Source organism: Staurois parvus, unplaced genomic scaffold (assembly GCF_062004578.1).
Source record: "Staurois parvus isolate SC_StPar_1 unplaced genomic scaffold, SC_StPar_1.0 ptg000057l, whole genome shotgun sequence".
In the NCBI taxonomy this organism is placed as follows: Eukaryota; Metazoa; Chordata; class Amphibia; order Anura; family Ranidae; genus Staurois; species Staurois parvus.
Window position 1 is genome coordinate 1,369,242 of NW_028317853.1, and position 18,097 is coordinate 1,387,338.

The following is an 18,097-nucleotide window of genomic DNA, read 5'->3' on the forward strand; positions in this document are numbered from 1 at the left end:
GTAGGTCCTGCTGGGGAAAATTATCTCCTCCACCCAAGAAAGGTACTGGTCGCAGTATTTAGTGTGGGTGCTGTTATTGGGGGAACAATTGCACAAGGAGTGGACAGCTGAGTTAACCAGGCTGGTCCAGGCAGAGATGCGGCTGGATGAGAGCTACAGAGTCCTCCACTGGTAAGTAGCCCAAGTGTGCCCTTGGGCAGCAGACAACAGATTGAAGACTTTGGCTATGGCTACTTGGGACTGTTGTGGGAAGCTGTCATGGGATACTGACATCGGTAGCGATCTGGAGTGGTGTTTGGAGGAAATCATGGATTACAAAGACCAGATGCTGAACATCTCTGTAAAGCTCCGGGCACAGGAAGATTTCAAGCTTCTAGCCATTCAGGAATGGGAGCTGTAGAAGGCCTACAGACGCTGCTACACTCTGCTCAACTGCAGGGCTGGGCTCCCTTTGCCTGGGACTCTCAGGAAGTACCAGCCAACCGCTCTGAAATCCCACCTGAAGTGTTGACTCACCTTGACGAACCTGTTTCTGCACAGGACAAGCTTGGATGGAGGGATGCATCTGTCCCACAGCCAGATGACTGTACGGGAGGTGGAGCAGCTGGCTCATCTCCCCAGCAGCAATTTAAGGACCTGGGAGAGAAGGAAGCTGCCCTCAGTCCCCAGCCATAGATCCCAGAAAGCATGGATTTAGTTGACTTTTCATTAAAGAATGTAACATTTACTGAGCTTCCAACGGAAGTGCTGGCACCAGGGCAGAGCTTTTCTAGCCTCTACACAGCACCAGTAACATCTACTGGGTTCCATGGACAGGAGATAGTGAGACTCTATCTTCAGCCACCAGCTCCAGAGACTGGAGATTTAGTAGACTTTTCTGCTGAGGAGGAACAACCTAGTGAGCCTCCAGCAGAAGAGCTGGCATCAAGGCAGAGGGCTGCTGACCTCTTTCTACAATAATTGGTGGCCCTGTAGGATTTGTGCGAGGCCACCAAATTTTCATTTTGTTTCCTAGGGGAGGAGCTGGCATCAATGCAGAGCGCTGCTGGCCTCTGTCCAGCACCAACAGCACTTACGGAGCTCCAGGGAGCCAGAGTGGGCAGCTCTTCTCCCCAGCAGCAGGCCAATACAGTGGAACTCCTATCTCCAGCTAATATGCTGGCAGTGGCACAGAGTACCGCCCGTCTCTGCCCATACACAGTCCCAGCAGAAGCATTGGTAACAGGACAGAGGGTCCAAGACCTCTGTCCCACACCCGCAGCAGTTCCAGGAGCCCAGGGAGAAGAGGTGGTCATGCTCCCTCCTAAGCAAAAAATCCACAGTGAAGAAAAAGAGGTGGTCGTCCTCCCTCCCCAGCAGCAGATCCACAGTCCGAGAGAGGAGGTGGTCGCCTCCGTCCCTAGTGGCAGTGTAGTGACTCTAGAGTGCAGGAAGTAATCCTCACTCCACAGTGGGAGTCTTGAGTGTCCAGGAGATTGAGTAACTGGCTCAACTCCCCAGCGGCAGATCCACAGTCTGGGAGATGAGGTGGTTGTCCTTCCTCCCCAACTTTCAGCCAGAGTGGAAGATTTTGGGTCCCCAGCTGAAGCGCTGGCAACAGGGCAGAGCGCCGCTAGCCACTGTTTAGCACCTACCGTGTCTCTACAGCTCCAGAGAGTTTGGGAAGTCGGCCTCTCACCCCAGCAGCCGGTGTGGAGCAGTACCCCAGAACTGTAAAGACCTCCCAGCTGAAGCATAGGTAGCCGGACAGAGGGCTCACGACCTCTGCTCCTCACCTACCAATGACAACTTTTCCCTGTGGCTAAGAATGGAGATTGTGCAGAACGATTTTGTGGGTTCGCTCTGCCCAACTAATGCATGTCCAGACCAGGTGAAGTTCTGGCTAGTTTACTTTTGAGAGGGAGAAATGTGACAGTCCCAACCGGGACAGGGGCCTTTGGAGGGGACTAGGTGCTAGCCTTCTACTCACTTAATATGGCCCATGGAGAGAGCAGATAATTCTCTAATTATCGACAACAACATGATGAACGCTGAGAGCGAAGCTTGGATTAAGTCTCTGCATACAGACAATAAATCTTCCCTTCTGAAGTAGATGGAATGATGTAATATTAATCTTGTGCAGGTTACTGGTCAGAGGAAATATGGTGGCCCTCATGCGGCCTGTGTTGGAGAAGCTCCTCTAATTGGGACAGAAATATTTATCAGCAATATCCCTCAAGAAATCTATGAAGATAAATTATTTCCACAGTTCAGACTGTTTGGAATATTGTATGAGTTTTGTTTTATGATGGACAGATTATACAAGTGAAAGCAAACGCCTGAAAGACAGCATGTGTTATGGCCTTTATGTATTCAGTGTTGGGTTTGTTGCTGGTCTAAGATGGGCTCCCTGATTAATCAAAGCATTGTTTGGGTGCCTGGCTGTTGATTAGCTTACTGTTAATTAGATCATGGTTAGCTGTTGTCCATACTGTTTACTATTTGCATGGTTTAGAATAATGTGATCAAGCTCTCGCCTAATCAATGTGAGATGTTTATCTCAATGTGTAATATTTGTTTTATTGTGAGGACTGCCCCTATTTCTAAAGTATATAAAAACCTCTGTTCCTTTTCAATAAAATAGTTCCAGTTCTGGCATCTAAGCTAGTGTCGTCTAGTCTTGGGTGCAATGCCCGGCTATAATACTTTGGTCCTGTGTCCCAGTGGCGAGGAAGCGGTTCTCTAATGGAATCACCCAATCGGGTTCCGCCACAAGTTTACCATACTTCACTAATATTGTAGAGAAGTATGGTAACGACGGAAACTATATGCAGGCTGCCTATGCAGAGGCCTGAATGGAAAGGACACTGGGGACAATAAAAACAAGTGTCTCGTCTAAATCCTCTTCTGGAGGACACTGATAAGCACTCACTGATGGGCACTGATGTGCATTGATAAGCTTCAGTAAAGAGGCAGCACTGATGAGCACTGTAGGGCACTGATGGGGACTGTTAAGCTTCAGTGATGAGGAAGCAATGGTCACTGATGTGCACTGTAGGGCACTGATAAGCACTCACTGATTTATGAGAGGACGTCATATGACTCCCTCCCAGAACAGACTGGCTGTGCTGTAGCCATATATATACGGAGGTCAATGGACTATCTAGTTAAATCAGGAGGCTAAAAGGGATGCGTGGTAGGAGGAGAGGTCCCATGGCTCCCATATAGCTTCAAAAGGGGCAGTCAAGTTGCCATGGAGGGTTATTAGATATTCCATTCTTCTAACTTCACCAATGTCTTTTGTTCTGGTAAAGAGGGAGTGGTAGTGGATAACCACTGCATTGGTATGGTTCTCCTGGCTGCTGTTAAGATGTGAAAAAGTAATTTTTTGGCTTGTTTGGGCAGGCTCGAAAAGGGTAAGCCTAGTAAGAAATGGAGAGGACCAAACAGGAGGGAAATCTTCACAAGGAGTTTTAGAAGGTTTGCAACTTCTCTCCAAAAAGGTTTAATATTCCTGCAAAGCCAAAAAATATTGAAGAGAGATCCAGTCTCCTGGCTACATCTCCAGCAAACAGGAGAAACATTTGAGTTTCGAGCATGAAGGACCTCTGGAGTTTTTTACTAGAACATTAAGATTTTATAATTATTTTCATTAAAGACCACACATCTAGAAAACTTAGAGGATGCATCTCAAATCTTGCTCTATTGGTTCAGAGGAATAGAATGTTGGAGGATTTGGGACCATTTTCTCATGTAGAGGTGTAAGTCCATAGTAAAGCGGGGATCCTCCTGTAGAAATTTATAGATACAACCCTGTTGATATGGACCCTGAGTGCAAATATGTTCAAAATAAGTAGGTTTCTCTAAAAATTAATGAAGCAATCTGTGAAGAAAAAGTGTCATATCTGCCAATATACATAATGTTGTTGCGCAGGTTTACAGGTGAAACTCGAAAAATTAGAATATCGTGCAAAAGTTCATTTATTTCAGTAATGCAACTTAAAAGGTGAAACTAATATATGAGATAGACTCAGTACATGCAAAGCAAGATAGTTCAAGCCGTGATTTGTCATAATTGTGATGATTATGGCTTACAGCTCATGAAAATCCCAAATCTACAATCTCAGAAAATTAGAATATTACATGCAATCAATAAAACAAGGATTGTGCATAGAACAATATCGGACCTCTGAAAAGTATAAGCATGCATATGTACTCAGTACTTGGTTTGGGCCCCTTTTGCAGCAATTACTGCCTGAATGCGGTGTGGCATGGAAGCTATCAGCCTGTGGCACTGCTGAGGTGTTATGGAAGACCAGGATGCTTCAATAGTGGCCTTCAGCTCTTCTGCATTGTTTGGTCTCATGTCTCTCATCTTTCCCTTGGCAATGCCACATAGATTCTCTATGGGGTTCAGGTCAGGCGAGTTTGCTGGCCAATCAAGCACAGTAACCCCAGGTCAGCAGTCTTTCCCATGATTGTGATTCCTACTGAACCAGACTGAGAGACCATTTAAAGGCTCAGGAACCCTTTGCAGGTGTTATGGCTTAATTAGCTGATTAGGGTGGGACACTTCGAGCCTAGAATATTGCACCTTTTCACAATATTCTAATTTTCTGAGATTGTGGATTTGGGGTTTTCATGAGCTGTAAGCCATAATCATCACCATTATGACAAATCACGGCTTGAACTATCTTGCTTTGCATGTAATGAGTCTATCTCATATATTAGTTTCACCCTTTAAGTTGCATTACTGAAATAAATTAACCTTTGCACGATATTCTAATTTTTTGAGTTTCACCTGTATGCTTGGTAGTTTGTAACTCGGCAAAGGATTTAAGCTTCGTAGATACTGGGTTAACCAGATGTCTTAATTGAAATAGATTCCCTGTAGCCCAGGGGGTGATACGACTGAGTGTTTGACTAACATTTTATTTAACCCAGGCCTTCCTGATAGTCTAAGGTGAGCAGGGTGAAGAAAGGGAGAATTTGAACTTGCATAGCCTCCATTTTAGGAAAGTAAATTGCATTGGTCCAAGCAGTTGTTTATAAAAGGAGGTTTCACTGGAAGCCATGGACCAAATCAGGGAAATACAGGATGTAGCTGTAGCCATTCAATCTCTGACCACTTATTGCGGGGGTGGGGGTGTTGAGCAGACCAGGACACTATGGAGCTGAGATGTGTAGCTAGGTAGTATTTCTGGGGGACCCCCAGACCCCCTTGGATTATAATGAGAGTAAGACTGAGCGTGCAATTTGGTGGGATTTGTTATGCCAGATAGAATGGAGAAAGGATTTTTGGAGCGAATAAAGCTTTGACATTGGGACTGGTACCAGAAGTGTTTCAAATATGTATAATAATTTGGGTAATATGGCCATTTTAAGTACATTTATCCTTCCCAAAAAAGAGATATTGTATAGACCTCGGGTCTTCAAAGATTGTGTGATAGTATGAAACATAGGTTAGAAGTTGGCTTTATAAAAGGATTGGTAAGAGGGGGTAAGATTAATGCCTAAGTATCTGAGGGAGTGGGAGCAACAACGGTAGGAATAATTTGACTGGAAAGAGGTCAGGGTGGTAGAGGGGATTTGAAGTGGTAATGCCTTTGTTTTGGAAGTATTTATCTTATAACTGGATAAGGCTCCAAAGTGTTGGAGGGTGTGGTGAAGGACTGGTAGCGTGATATGGGGGTCCATAAGTGTTAAAAGTATATCGTCAGCAAATAAGGAAAGTTTAAATTCGCTGTTTTGAGTGTACACTCCGTATATATCATTGTTGGATCTGAAGGCAATCGCCAGGGGCTCTAAGCATATAATAAATAGTAAAGGGGATAGTGGACACCTCTGGCATGTGCCATTGCTCATCTGAAATTTAGGGGATTAGGTAAGCAGCCAGCTTCACCTGGGAAGGAGTAGATAAAGGGATTACAATGCTTTAAGAAATGGGCCATGGAAGCCAAACTTCATCAAGGTATGGAACATGTATGGCCAACCTGACCTGTCAAACACTTTTTGGGCGTCCAGGCTTAACAAAAGAATGGGGGTGTGAGATTTGTTTACCAGATCTATCAAATCTACAGTTCTCCTGGTGTTATTACCCGCATGCCTGGCCGGGACAAAGCCCACTTGGTCCCTATGTATTAGTTTAGGTAAGAGCTTAGTGAGTTTGTTAGCAAATACTTTGGTGAATATTTTGTAGTCAGAGTTTGACAAAGCTATGGGGCAATAGTTGTCTGGGTGGGATGGGTCCTTGCCAGGCTTCGGGATTACTGAGATATATGAATGCATAGAATCATTATGTGGTTGAACCCCCTTCAGGAGGGAGTGGAATAGATCAAGTAAGTGGGGGGGCTAGAATGTCAAAAAAAGATTTATATTATGAGTAGGAAAAACTGTCAGGTCGGGGGGATTTGTGCGTAGGTGAATTTATGATAACATTTAAGAGTTCTTGCATAGAGATATTTGTGTTTAAGGATCTGATATCAGAAGGTGATGTGTGGTAAATGTAACGAGTCAAAAAATGTATTATAGGTGTCTATTTGGAAGGGGGTGTGTGTATCAGGGGCAAGGCAGTTGTAAAGCTTTTGGTAGTATTCCCCAAATACCATAGCCATGGTGAGAGGGCATATGTGGGGGTGCCATCACATTGGGTTAAGTAGTCTGGAAGGGAAGAAGGAGTTTGTGATTTGAGTTTATTCACCAGCATACGGTGTGGTTTGTTAGAGAACTCATAACATTTTTTCCTAGCCCAGACAAGTGATTGGGCTGTTTTGTGGCAGTCAAGAGCTTTAAGTTGATCCCGTATACAAGTGACCTTGCAAAATCGGGGACTGGAAGGCTTACTAAGTAGTTGGTGCTCCTCTTTGGATAGATGGAGTAATAAGGATTGCCTAACCTGGAGGGAAACTTTTTTTTTTTTTTTATAAACTAGAACCAATGGAGATACATAAGCCTCTAATGGTAACCTTATGGGCTTCCCAGAGGGTAGAGGCTGATTCTACTAACTGTTCATTTAGTTGAAAATATTCTTCTAGAGCCCAAGACAATTCCGCTCGAACATGATCCATTCGAAGAAAGTTTTTGTTAAGTCATCAATGACACACCCTAGAAGTAGAGTTAAAAAGGACAATTTCTAATGTTAACGAAGCATGATCTGACCACGTAATTGGATTAATCTCAAATGAAACCAGAGAAGGTATCAGGGGCGCGGTAATAAAAAAGTGATCTAATCTAGAGTACATCTTATGCAGATTAGATTAAAATGTGAATTGTCTGTGGAGAGGGTGTTTAATCCTCCAATCATCAAAAAGGCAGTGCTCCCTAATTAATTTGCAAACAGCAGTAGAAGTAGAACAGAAAATTTTCGACGATGTGGGGGAGAACAAAAGTCATCTATCTTTAGAGGGCGACATAACTTGATTAAAGTCTGCTCCATATCATGTATGGAGTTGAGACCGAAAATAGCTTGTCTAAGATTTGAGAAAGAAATGGGAGTTGACCAGAATTGGGAGCATATAAATTGAAAAGTACCAGTGAGGTGCCTGCATTTACACATTCCAATAGAATAAAACAACCATGTGGGTCAGCGTGAGAGGAACGGATCCTCCAGGGTGCAGCTTTTCTTGATTAAGATGGCTACTCCAGCCTTCCCTGAGGGGTCAAAAGCTGAATATGATTGAGGGAAACTCTTAGAGGCAAAATTAAAGGAGCCATCTTTCTTAAAGTGAGTTTCCTGTATGCATATGATGTCCGCCCCTGAGGATCTGAACTCCTTCAATGTCAGCCACCTTTTTTATTGAATTGAGACCTTTGACATTATATGATAAAAGTCTTAGAACTGTTATTAAGTATTCTTAGAGATGTTAGCTTTGTATCCTGAATGTAGAATATGAATAGACACTGATAAGAAGAAAAATTTGCATGAGTAAATAAAATGGACTCAAGGCAACAAGCCAAACAATAACGTATTTGTAGTTGTGTGTGGAAAGCTAAGAAGCCATATAGTAAATGGCTAAAAAAATAACAGAAAAAATTATCTTCAAAGATATATCAATCCAAGGCGTCTCAGATGTCTCAAGACATCAGGAAGGGGAACGTGATGTGAAAAGGCAAACATGGCAGCTGCCTCCAGATGACCAGTGCCTACCTCAGCTAGCCTTGAAAAATTTGTTAGGACATTTACAACATAGAGAAAGATAAGTATATTGACTTGTAAAAGTCCCAAGTAGGGTCAAAGACATGGGATTGCAAGGGTATCTCCGTGGAGATCAAAAGAGTGGGTCAAGGCAACAAACGAGCTGCCAGGAAAGAAGCCTGCGAAGGGTCCAAGGTAGTGAAGCCAGGTGATCCAGGCAGTCTTGGCTATTGGGGAGTTTGAGGGAACCTCTTCATCTTAGATTTGGCTGGCATCCAGATCTTGCTTGCAGTGGATGAAGGCCTAGAAGTAGCAAGTGATTGCAACTGGTAGAGGTGGAAGGCCCAGAGTTTTGAAGAAGGCCTCAGCTTCATGCAGTTCTCGGAGATTAAATTATAAGGTGTCATGGAGCTGGTCCTTCCTCCCCCATCCTCTAGGTTTGCTGCCTGCCACCCCCACTCCTCAGCAGCCCCTCACTCTTCTGTCCCATCCATGCTGGGACTCCTAGTCCTCTGTGTCCCTGACACAGGCAGCCCTCAGCAGCCCCTCACCCCCCTGTCCCTGGCAGTCTGGCCCCCCGCTGAGGGAATCCACAAACAGGCCCCCCTCCTCTCTTCCCCCTCATGCACATCTTCCCAGGCTCCATGCCAGAGGCCGTGTTCCCTGGGCGGGTCTGGAGACCTGGGAGACAGGACCCGTTGCCATGGTAACCCGACAGGAAGTATCGGGTTACCACTGCAGCAGCAAGGCGCCCAGCTCCCTTCTCCTAGCTGTGTGTGTGAGGGAAGACTGTGCTGAGGGCCAGTGTTTCTCATATGACCATCCCCCGTCCCCTTCTCATCTCCCTGGCTGACCGGACTGTCCCTCTGCTGCTGGATCCTCTCCGATGTGGGGTGAACTCTCTGCTGCCTGGAACCTTTTCCCTGCCTGGACTTACCTCTTGTTCCCTGTGAGCCTGTGGGCTGGACATTTTCCCTGGCTGGTCTTACCTCTTTGTTGCCCGTGAGCCGAACGGACTTAACCCTTCCCTGCCTGGAACTGCCTGTGTGGACTGTAACCCTCTGTGTTCGGCTTCCCACATCCAGTAAGTGGACTAACCCCGTGCTGCCCAAAAGACTGAACCCTGTGGATTAGCATACCCCTGTTGTTCCATTTTGCCTTCCAGAGAACTGTACTGTGTTGCTGTGTCTGGTATGAATCTGTGGAGTAAAGGAACTGTTGTCTGTGCCCCAAAAACCTCCCCAATAAATGCTGCACGTTGGGTTCCGTGCAATCCGTCTCTGTGTGCTCTCTGGTTCTCTTGACATAAGGATACTTATATGCACAGTGGATGCCCCAAAAAATATGATAGAGTATGGTCCAAATAGCTGGCCGAACCCTCCACTGCCTCGGACATGCCGATAACCTGAGTAGTTATTGTAATTTTAAGGTGTATTTGTACATCCTCCTGGTCTTAGGGTCTTCCTACATGATATAACGTACACCAGTATGGGACACTTCACATTCCCACATATCCTCCTCTGTTGGTAGCGTTGGCCATATGGGTATCTCGTATAGTCTTTTGATGCAGCCTTGTTTGTAATCTCTCTGGATGTATAATTGACATTCTCCACCCCTGCGAGGGTTGGATACATGTGAACCACCATTATGTCTATTGTGTGTATTTCCTCAATATGTTAAACAGTTCACAGGATTGTCAATCTGGCTTGTCAGCAGTGTTGACGGTCAGCAATGCCTCCACCCATCAGCCATTTCTCCTCTGGGAAATGTAGTTTGTTAGCTCGTTATTAAACAGTGAAGTGCTGCTATTAGCCTACAAGTCCAATATAGCTTTTCTTCAACAGAGTCTGTGTTAATGAGCTGCAGAATACTGCCATCTTGTGTCCATTTAACATGCTGCAACCAGTATTACTGCAGGGTGTTACATAGACAAGCTGAAGTTAGAAGCTGATTGGCTGCCATACACAGCTGCACCAAATTCTGAGTGCTGTAGTTTTAGTAAATTTTGTCTTTACTCTAGGCCACTCTGGATAATCATCTGTCTTGTCTTTACTCCAGGCCACTCTGGATAATCATCTGTCTTTAAGTACCATCAAAGCACAAAGCTCGGCCTTGGCTGTTTTGTTTCAAAGACCACTGACCTCTCACTCTCTAGTTGAGGCATTTTTTCGGGACATGGCTCACATTCCCACCTCCCACGCCACATGGATGTGTGGTCCCCTGTGTCCCCTTGGGAACTTAATCTGGTTTTCCTGACTCTGTAGAGATCTCCCTTTGAATGGAGATAATCCCTTGTAAGGTGCTATTGCTTTTTTTTTAGGTTTGCACAAGTTAAAAGTTTGTCTTGAGGCCTAAGACCACCCATTCCTTGAAGCTGGTATCTTCTTTCCACCTTAACAGGACACTGTACTTTCCTCTTTAGTGTTCTGCTCAGAAACATTTCTCTCAACTGTGAGATTGCCTCTCCACTACTGCATCCTTTCGGCATTGGATTCCTTTTGTGCTCCCTGAAGGTTCCTGCAATTCGCATTAGGAAACAAACACTTCCATTTTGTCACACTCCCTTTTGGTCTATCCTCTGCACCCAGAGTATTCACAAAGGTATTTACACCTCTTCCTGCTCACTTAAAGAGTAACTTTTGTTGAGAGACAAATATTCCTCTCTGGGTGATCAATGTACATTTCAAAGATTTCAACAAACTGTTATAGATTCCTACCTATTTCTGCTCTGAAGAAATAGCTGTTTGTCGTCTGCAGAGTGAATCTGAATCGAAGTGACTTTCATTATTATTTAGCGTAATCACTTGCAGTGTCTGTATCCCTTTAGAAGTGATTAACCCTTTTGGAGTACCTCACCAAAAATTACATTTTTGTTGGAGAGCACGCCTAAAACCTGACTTGTATCTTGGCAAAATCAGTGAGCCAGTCACACTAGCAGGAAATTACATTTCTGGGGAAGTTCTTTATACAAAGTTTTTGTACAGAGCGCCTCCAGGTTGCCGTATTTCATTGAACTTTACAGAAAATTAAAATGCTGCAGATTGAAAAGGAAAGGTAATGTTGATAATGTTAAATTACAATATGGCTTGTTTAGCAATTGTATTTGCTATATATACACTCACTGGCCACTTGGTTTTAAACACAAAAAGTTGTGCTTATGTAATAGTCTCTGACCCTTTAAAAAAAATGCATCGGGTGAACACCCAGATATGAACATGTCACATAGGAAATCATTTTAAATGGACTGTACTGCGTTTCTGCAAAACGCTGCAGAAAACGCTTGGGTAAGAGTGATATGGATCTCTGACTTGGTGGGTCTTTCCCTTCCTTTGGGATCACTGAGATGTGCACTGATGTGTCAGTCAATGCCTCTGGTGAAAGAGATTCTCCTTTAGAGACAGGGTTCACCTGTCTCAAAAAGTAGACTGCCAGAATGTTTGTATACTTTTTAGTATTTAATGATATACCCATCTGGGCCAGGGCTCTCGCCATTTGACATAGATTTAAAGCGGAGTTCAACCCAAAAGTTGAGGCTCCACTTTTCTGCCTCTTCCCCCTACCACTGCCATGCTTGACACCTTTTGGGGGGGAGCAGGTACCTGGTTTTGACAGGTACCCGCTCCCACTTTCAGCTGAGTTCACCGCAGTCAACTGAATTGGAAGTTCGGCACCCCTCCTGAAGCCCTCTGTGACACTTCCAAGGTCCCAGAGGACTTCAGCCCATTCACAAAGCGCATTGTGCGGCTTCACCACTGATATCCTATAGTCAAGATGGCAGTGCCAGCACCCGACAGCTGATTGAAGAATTGACTTGGGGTGAGGACACCGCTAGATGCATGGACAGGTAAGTGCCCTATTATTAAGTGAACAGCCACAGTATTTGTAGTTGCTGACGTTTACATGGTCCTCGGCATAATGTAAAGATGTTGATTTACAATCTCTGCAGGCAGTGAAGGAGAAGGGGTAGCCCCATCTATAGGTGGTGTCATTGATGCAGAATGTATTTTGCAAATCTTTTAGTGCTCTTGTGTGCATCAACATCTCCCTTGTCATCTATTTGGGAAATCTGTTTTAGATTGTGAATTACCGTCTTCGTACTTGTGTAGGCGACAAATCACATTTCTGGGTTTAGGGAAGGTCTCATGGTTTGAGGGCTCTATGTAACCAAATCAAAGTGTTATTGTTACATGTTTTTCCAGAAGAGTGTCTTGGGATTCCTCTTATCGTGTCAGCAAGGGCTGCATCACTAGTGCCTACAGGAATAGAGTGTATATGCAAATTGTTATGGCGACCACTATTCTTCTGTTCTTCTAGCTTTAGGAATAGTTACCTGATGAAGAAGCTTTTTGGCTTCAGTGTGGTTTCTGCTGCAGTGGGAGCCTGTGTGTGAATGCAGCTTCTATTTCTGCTTTTGCCCATGGGAAGCTTTCAGCAGTGTGGCAGCTCCTTCAGGTAACTGGGAGTCTGGGCACAGTGGTAGCTCCTGGCTTCATTGTCTGCCAAGCACGTAGTAGGGTTGTATCCATTTTGTGAGGATTTTCTTCAGAAACCCTCTGTTCCCACTGTGGATGTGACTGGGTCTCGCCTTAAGGTGTATATACAGTGCTTAGCATAAATGAGTACACCCCAACAGATTTTTCAGAAACTCTAAATAAAATTGCAGCACTATAAGGTCACATTAATAGTCCAAAAATGACAGTCCCATCAACTTGATATATCAAAAATTTGTTTGAGTACAACAACACCTATATTGCACAGAGGGGCTTCAATTTCCTCTCAATAAAAATCAGGCTATCCACCTCTGGCAATCAGAAGATTTGCCAACTCACCACAAATATACTATGCTGCCTTGATATAAACTGCAGCATCAGCATTTTAATTAATCATCACAAGACCATCCATCTGTTCGTGTGGCTCCTGAGGGACTGCTCCACTCCTTCCTCCTTTGCAGTATGAGACTTGTATCGATGTGACACCAAAAACAAATACAAATATATAGTGTAGTACTCTTATGTGTAATAGAATTCAGCATCCGTGCATAGGTGTCAAGGTCCTACCTTTCCTCAGGGCTTGTGCTGCTCCATGTGCTGGCATCCATCTTAGGTGTCTGCAAAGCATTGTGGGATCCTTTATGCTTTCAGCCCTCTGCGGCTCTTCCCTCAGGAGGTGGCGGCTTATCACATATAAGTCTGCTGTTTGTAGCTGTCCATTGCATTCGTGTCCTGTCTGTTGCACAGCAGCAAGCTCCTGTTTAGTTTCTCATTGCTCTCCTGGATACCAACTTGGCTTTGGCAAGACTCCTTCCTGGTTTCTGACCCCGGCTCTGGCGACCATCCTTCCTGGCTTCTGACCCCGGCTCTGGCGATCATCCTTCCTGGCTTCTGACCCTGGCTCTGGCGATCATCCTTCCTGGCTTCTGACCCCGGCTCTGGCGACCATCCTTCCTGGCTTCTGACCCCGGCTCTGGCGACCATCCTTCCTGGCTTCTGACCCCGGCTCTGGCGACCATCCTTCCTGGCTTCTGACCCCGGCTCTGGCGACCATCCTTCCTGGCTACTGTTCTACCAAGTCATCCGCTGTTGCTGTTGGACTTGCATAGACTCTGTCTTGTTTTTGTATAATAAACCTACCTTTAATTGCACCTCCTTGTGTGTCTGGCTCCTCATTCCCTGACAATAGGTGACACTCTGTGATACAGTGTGTGTACAAAACTGTTCCACTCTCCAGAAGTAATATTTATTTTGAATGCCGGATGGAAAGTGGCACTAAATGGAGTTCTGTGAGTAGGCTACATATACAGGTTGGCTGCTAAGGGAGGCTAGAGACCCCTGAGGATGCACATTTGTGAGAAATACGCTGGATGTATTGTAAGGTGTTATTGCGCCGCCATATTGGTTTCTGGAGTGACTGTATGGACACAAATCACACCTTACATTTCACACTAAGTGAATGGGTGCAAATCGCACTGCAAAGAATAGCATGCGATTGGAACAGCAATGCGGTGCAATTCCTCTCTAGATTGCATGCAGTTTCTCCACTGCTTCTGTGTGAATCCAAGCTTGTCATAGCATGGATACGGTGCAGGGAGGTTTCCCGCACTGCTGCTGTATGAATTCAGACTGTCACACAACGAACAGCCGCTTCACAGGTCTGGGGATTTGAAATCCCCGTGGCTTTCTCTACTCTCTTTGCAGCTGGCTAGACAGATTCTGATTGGTCAGCATACAGGAGTGGTGGGAAAACCACATGCAATTCAGACAGGAATTGCATTGCCTAATACAGTTTCTGCCTTTTACTTCAACCAGGAAATTGTTCTCTGAACCTTCTGTCTGGCTTCAGCTCATCAATAAGAATTTGCCTTAATCTGGAAGTGGTTTGGGCTGTGTCTCTCAGCCACTGTTTCTTTCAGAAAGACTGAATCCCTTTTTGTCATGCTGGATGGACCCCAGAAGGGTGCCCTGATTCTTGTTCCACTGTCTATGGGGGGGGGGGGGGGGGGCTTGGACAGACCATTATTTTAAGCTTTTGGTCCCAAGTATTGGGTTCCACCTTTTGTACTGTCAAGGAACACTCTATTGTAAGGACCTCTTGGGATTTTCATCATCAGGCAATGGTTTCTCAGATTTGCTGCCACTTGGTCTTCTCTTTTTACATGTTCTCTGATTGAAACATTCACCTGGTTGAAGTCTCACCTGATCACAGCTCTTGGTGTAAGGTCTTTCAGGTGGCTCTTTTGAGCGTGCAGTCCCCAATTCACTGTTTTATCTTGGACTTGTTTGTTATTGTTTGCTTTGCTGTGTTGTGTTGCCCACCCCTCAGTTGCCCTGCTTTTGGATGTTCCAAATGTTTTAAGATTTCCTGTGTAAATAGGATTTTTGTATGTTCTGTAAAATCACTTTCTTGTAGTCTATTGAGGGACATACAGGTGAAACTCGAAAAATTAGAATATTGTGCAAAAGTTCATTTATTTCAGTAATGCAACTTAAAAGGTGAAACTAATATACGAGATAGACTCATTACATGCAAAGCAAGATAGTTCAAGCCGTGATTTGTCATCATTGTGATGATTATGGCTTACAGCTCATGAAAACCCCAAATCCACAATCTCAGAAAATTAGAATATTACATGCAATCAATAAAAGAAGGATTGTACATAGAACAATATCGGACATATACATATGTATAAGCATGCATATGTACTCAGTACTTGGTTTGGGCCCCTTTTGCAGCAATTACTGCCTCAATGAGGCATGGAAGCTATCAGCCTGTGGCACTGCTGAGGTGTTATGGAAGACCAGGATGCTTCAATAGCAGCTCTTCTGCATTGTTCGGTCTCATGTCTCTCATCTTTTTCTTGGCAATGCCCCATAGATTCTTTATGGGGTTCAGGTCAGGCGAGTTTGCTGGCCAATCAAGCACAGTAATCCCACGGTCATTGAACCAGGTTTTGGTGCTTTTGGCAGTGTGAGCAGGTGCCAAGTCCTGATGAAAAATGGAGTCAGCATCCCCATAAAGCTCGTCTGTGGAAGGAAGAATGAAATGCTCCAAAATCTCCTGGTAGACGGCTGCGTTGACCCTGGACTTAATGAAGCACAGTGGACCAACACCAGCAGATGACATGGCTCCCCAAATCAACACAGACTGTGGAAACTGCATACTGGACTTCATGCATCTTGCAGTGTGTGCCTCTCCATTCTTCCTCCATACTCTGGGCCCTTGGTTTCCAAATGAGATGCAAAAGTTGCTCTCATCAGAAAAGAGGACTTTGGACCACTGAGCAACAGACCAGGTCTGTTTTTCTTTAGCCCAGGTAAGACGTTTCTGACGTTGTTTGTTGTTCAGGAGCTGCTTGACAAGAGGAATACGACATTTGAAGCCCATGTCCAGGATCCGTCTGTGTATGTGGCTCTTGATGCACTGACTCCAGCCTCAGTCCACTCCTTGTGAAAGTCCACAACATTTTTGAATGGCCTTTTCCTGACAATCCTCTCCAGGCTGTGGTCATCCCTGCTGCTTGTGCACCTTTTTCTTCCACACTTTTCCCTTCCACATAACTTTCTATTAATGTGCTTTGATACAGCACTTTGGGAACATCCAACTTCTTTTGCAATTACCTTTTGAGGCTTTCCCTCCTTATGGAGGGTGTCAATGATGGTTTTCTGCACAACTGTCAGGTCAGCAGTCTTTCCCATGATTGTGATTCCTACTGAACCAGACTGAGAGACCATTTAAAGGCTTAGGAACCCTTTGCAGGTGTTATGGCTTAATTAGCTGATTAGAGTGGGACACTTTGAGCCTAGAATATTGCACCTTTTCACAATATTCTAATTTTCTGAGATAGTGGATTTGGGGTTTTCATGAGCTGTAAGCCATAATCATCACAATTATGACAAATCACGGCTTGAACTATCTTGCTTTGCATGTAATGAGTCTATCTCATATATTAGTTTCACCTTTTAAGTTGCATTACTGATGCTTTGCTACAAGACTGAAGCATGCTGGTAGTAGGAGAGGTTATGTGATATGCAAGTTCTTTTTGGATTCTAAACTTTACCGCATTCACTAAACTCTCGGACAAATCCTTGTTGCCCTTTGCTTTTAATAAATCAACCCAATATAGCATTCTACTTTGTGGCTCTATGCACACTGCCCAGTGGTCCATTCATTCCTTCCCTTACCTCTGATGTATTCCAGTCATGAGATGTCCACTGATGCTCGTCCAGTCAGGATACGGACTGCCATGACTAAAATAAGCATTGACTCATATTACAGCAGATGTTTCCAGTGCACAGCATGAGCCTAACCTGCTTGGTCTACAGCCTGCAACAGGCACCAGAGGGAGCAGGAGGCTTGCATGCAGCTTTTAGAGATTTAGTTGCAAGCATTTTAAACAGCCAAGTGCGTACATTTCCAGGTCTTCAACTAAATCATAATAATGATCAGTGTGTAATTCTGGTGTTAACACCTTAACCACTTGCTGAGCGCCACAGTAAATTCACTGTGGGCAAACAGCATGTAAAGGCACAATTGCATACATGTACGTCATTGTGCCTGTACAGACTCAGGAGGCCCGCTGTGTGCCCTCTAGGTCGTGCGGTGTGCTCCCCCCGTGACCATTGCGTTCACTGGACGCAGTGGATTGCGGCTACATGATCACATGATCCCAATATCAATAGCTGTTAGGAATGACTGCAATTCATAACAGCTTTGCTTCCTTAGCTGTGAGCTAATCACAACTCACTGGCAATCATGTGGTACCTGGTCCAATCACAGCACCCTGTAGCATGTGATTAGCTGTAGCCAATTGCAGATCACTAGTAATTACAACTATCATGAATGTAACCCATTCATGACAGTTCAAAACATTACTGTTACAATGTAGCAAACATATGGCACTGCTCGAGGCTGGACAGGACACAATCACCCCACCGGCAAGGAAGAGGGAAGCAGCATCCCAAGTTGTACCAGAAACAAGGCAGTGTGCAGGGAAAGAGGATAGATTCCCCTGAAACACGTCCCAAGGAGTCCTGTAAAGACTGTGATACCAATGGCCTAAGCCGTCACTCCGGCCACGCCCTCTAGTCAGAGTGACAGCTGAGACCATTGGTATCAGAGTCTTCACAGGACTCCTCGGGACGGGTTTCAGTAGAATCTATGCTCTTTCTCTGCACATTGATTGCTGTTACACTTTACTCTTATAATGGCTTTCATTGTAATGGCAAATGGGGGGAAAACCAGGATTCTTTTTTTCTTTTCTTACGACAGTCCCTAGAATTCATAAAGACTGGTGCAGACATTTTATTAAAGTGTCTTGCATGCATTCTAAAAGTGCTGCAGCATGTGCCAAAGTCAAATACATGAATTTCATGCATTCGAAAAGTGCAGAAATTGCCCTCATTTTAGAAAAGTTTACTTCTACTTCCTTGAATCGCTGAGAGACGAAGTAAAGAAATATCTCCCCAGTCGAAGAAAGACCGCAAAACA